This window comes from Colobus angolensis, unplaced genomic scaffold (assembly GCF_000951035.1).
Source record: "Colobus angolensis palliatus isolate OR3802 unplaced genomic scaffold, Cang.pa_1.0 Scaffold646, whole genome shotgun sequence".
Taxonomy (NCBI): domain Eukaryota; kingdom Metazoa; phylum Chordata; class Mammalia; order Primates; family Cercopithecidae; genus Colobus; species Colobus angolensis.
The window spans coordinates 14,008-18,408 of NW_012120110.1; positions in this window are offsets into that span (position 1 = coordinate 14,008).

The following is a 4,401-nucleotide window of genomic DNA, read 5'->3' on the forward strand; positions in this document are numbered from 1 at the left end:
AAAAAATAAAAAATAAAAAAAACTAACTTGCACATGTACCCGCTATATCTAAAATAAAATTAAACTAATGTTTAAAGAAGAAATTTTATACTGATGGTAAGCCACCTTGCTCTAATTCATCCAAACTCTTTGGAGGGTCTCTTTTACTCTCCTTTACTGCCAGAAATGCATTATCAAAACTTTGTGATAAGCACAGAACTATATGATATAGCAGAGGTATACACAGAGGCCAGTGAGAAAGCATGTGTGGAATAACCATGGAAGACTTCACAGAGCAATAAAATGGTATGTGTATTGAATAATTAATAAGAGTTCATGGAGGACATATGGGGTGTGATCATAATATAAATGTGTACTTTGTTGGAAAAGCTTTCAGCAACAGAATTGGGAGATCACTGAAACCTGTGGGGAAGTAGAGGTTATAGGGCTGATGTAGTTTAAGGCCAATGAGGCAGAATAATCCCTGCTCTAAGCATAGGAATATGGACTATATAACAGAACCCACAGGAGGAAATATGATGAGTATCTGCTTAATAAGTCATTGTTGAAATCCTTTACTTAAGCTTTGTGCTTCAGGACTTATATGTAACTTCTTATTTGTGAAGCAAAACATCCTGTCTGATTTTTTTGGATAGTGCTAAACTTGACTGAAATGATTCTGACTATAAACGATTAAGAGTAGAAAAATGATTTTTAAAAAGTTGCAAATACTTTGTCAGTACTTTAACAGAAAATACTAATGTCTATTTAAATAGTTTGGTATATCGTACATATTTTTTAAAGATTATCTAAATTTTCTCCTCATAAAATCCAGGAAAAAAACAGCAGCACTGTTTTTTGTTTGTTTGTTTTTGTTTTTTTGTTTTGTTTTGTTTGAGATGTGGTATCGCTCTGTTGCCCAGGCTGGAGTGCAGTGACGTGATCTCAGCTCACTGCAAGCTCCACCTTCTGGGTTCACGCCATTCTCCTGCCTCAGCCTCACAAGTAGCTGGGATTACAGGCGCCCTTCACCACGCCCGGCTAATTTTTTTTTTTTTTTTTTTTAATAGACCCGGGGTTTCACTGTGTTAGTCAGGATGGTCTCGATTTCCTGATCTCGTGATCCACCCGCCTGGCCTCTCAAAGTGCTGGGATTACAGGGGTGAGCCACCGCGCCCGGCCAAAAAAAACAGCACTTTTTTTAATGGTTTCTTTGAAATGGTGAAAGTATTTAGGCTAAGCTTTTTAATCAGTTGTAGAAGTAGGGCTAAGAAATAAACAAGAACATAGATCAGGAATAATGAGTAATCTATCAGATTGTCTCATGGATTTTTTTTTTAGTTTTACAAATAATCTTTATTGAAAATGGAAGAGTTCCAATCTCTTTACCCCAAGGATTTGCCAGCAAGTTTAGCAATTAGAACTTGATGTAATAGATGCTGTTTTAATGGATTATGGTCTATGAGTTTTCTAAATTTTGAGCAGCTATGTGAAATGAAAAAGGTTCAGTAGTGAAGCTTTTCTTCTTTGTCCTAGCAGCTGAATATTGGAATAATTTTGGGTTTACAGCAGTGCTTCAGTCCCTGCTCTGCTAGCATTTGCTATTGTTCTGTCAGAATAGCTTTGAGTTTCCTTCACAAAGCTCTGTTGGGACATGTATTCAAATCATTTCTGTGCATTATAAATTACTTCACAACATCAACAAGTGGCAATGCTGTGATTCCTATTCTAGAGTAGGCATGATCTAAATTTATTGTGGAAAGGGATCCTATGTGAACGATATATTTTGATAGGCAAAGAGAACCAATGATTAATTTTCATTGTGCCCATAATGCCCCCCCGCAACCTGCTTAAGTAACAGCTTGCTTCCTATCTTGCTAGACTTTGAGATCTTTAGGTAAACAATCTTATACTCTGTCACTGGAAAAGAGTCAAAGAAAAAAAGAAAATAGCAAGAAATGATTAAATGTACAATTTTCTGAGATAAGTAGGAAAGTCAATACAACAGCAAGCATAGAAGACTTTCCAGGTTACAGATGAAATATTGTCCATTTAAATTTTTTTACTCTGGGTTCTCTCTTGCTTTGTATATGGAGTGCTGATGGAGTGAGAGAATACCAGTTGATGATCAATGATTGTCTTTAGACTTCAAGCTGTATCTGAGGAACTCTTTTTAAGTAAATTATTTCTGGAGTTCAATGTCAAAAGTAACCGAATTCCTTTCTCTGTTTATATGCTTTGATTTACTTTGTGTTCTGCTTTGTTGTTTTGAAGGGAAAATGTCCTCTTGGTGTAGAGTTCCTTTTACTGTGCTATCTTATGAAGTTTGAAGAAGGGTTTATTGCTTTTTCTAGAGCACAATAAAGTTCAACTATCATACTTCTACCTGCAAAATAAAAGAAAAAAAAATTACTACACATACAGAGTCTCTGAGAGTCAGCCAGACCTTAACAAGAAATATAGGCCCATCAGGGCAACCCATTAGTTTTTTGTTTTTGTTTTTTTTTTAAAAGAGATTCACTCATTCTCAACCTCTTTTGAAGGGGGAAAAGAAAATAATTCACTCGGTCAGTTTTGCACACAAAGGAGAAAACTTTCTGCCAACCCCATCACTTTAGCATGAGAAATGACTCTTGTTATCCATAGATAACAAATGTCAAATTTAGAATAAATTGAATAGAACACTAAGGGCCCTGAGATTGACATTTCAGGGGAATGCACAGGTCTGGGGATACAGAGAAGTGAACAACAACAACAAAAAAAGAGAAACAATTGGAGGATATACATGAAAGGTCATGTAGAAGAGCCTACTAAAAATAGGTGCACAATATAGAATGGTCATTATGGGGGCAAGTTAGAGAGAGGGGCATCATCCATCACTGTGGAAACATAGGAATTGGTTTAATGATCCATTAAAATGGATTTGTGATTTAGAAAGTGGCGTTACTTGCATTTGGATAAAAACATGCACAATAAGTGATAGAACAAGGACAGAAGGACCTGGCTTCTATGAATAGAGGTAATCTCCTTCCCCGTCACTTTTTTGCCAAATTTAATTCAGGTAAAGAGAACTGAATTCAGTCAGATAATGAGAGATAATTTTGATGAATTCTTGGAAATTATTTTTAAACTTTCTTAGAAATAACCTTCGAGGAGAGCAATATTGAGCAGAGAAAAATTAAACACTCCAAATTCTAATTTCTCTTTTGCCACTAATTAGCTAACACTATCTTTGCCAACTTTTCAGGCCTCAATTTCTTCATTTATGAAAAGAGAATTTCTAAGGTGATTTCTAAGTTCCCTTTCTATTATTACATTTTATTGCCCTCCACAAATACATATTGAATACCTGCTTATCCTGGAGCCAGATTGGTGAATTCAAATCTTGATTGCAATTTGTAAGTTGTGTGACCTCGAATAAAGTTTAACTTATCTGTGCTTTGGTTCCTTGATCTATTATATAATTCCAATAACTATATGACAGAATAGTTATGAAGATGAAATAAGTTAATATATTTAAAGTGTTTATAAAAGTTTCCGACATACAGTATGTTTTACTAAAGTGTAGTTATTAATATTTCAAATGCTGTGTTAAGTGTTACAGAATAAGAATAGTTAAGAGATTAATTCTATCTTTAAGGAATTTGCAGTCTACGGGAGTAACTCAGAGGCAAACAAAGAATGATGGGGCTAAATCTAGTTCAGGAAAGACTTCACAGATGAGATAACATTTGGAAATAAGCCTTAAAGGTTTACAAATTTACTAGTGGGGAAGAAAATTAAAAGATATTCCAAGTTAAGGGGACAATGAGAAGAGGCACACAGACATGCCAGTGAATGGTAGGAAGTTCTAAGGTATGTGACTCATATGCAAGCTACACAAAAGAAAGTATTTGAGTATTTGATTCATTAGTCACTGTCCAATATTGAAGACCTCAAATGAACATTTCTCATACCCAATAAAGTCTTATAACTCTCTGGTTTGTCTAGGAATAAGTTGATTTCTGGTGTGTTCTAAACAGTTGGTTAAGTGTGGTTAAGGTCAGCAAACAGAAAGCTTTTACATAAAGTGACACTTTCTATACTATGCCCCTTTGGGCATGATAAGCATTTAGAGTGTCATGGCCTATCCATTATAAACAATGCCTTCAACCATACCCGGTACCTTGTTTAGTCCAACAAAGTCATCTCTGACTAGGCAAAAATCCCTTGATCTTTTCCTTTTCAGCTTTACTGAGGTATAATTGAAAAATAAAAATTATATATATTTAATGTGTACGATGTGATGTTTTGATATACATATACATTGTGTACATTGTGTAATGATTATCACAGTCAAGTTAATTAACATATCTATCACCTCATGTCTTCATTTATGGTGAGAATACTTAAGATCTCTTCTCTCAGCAACTATCAAGTATA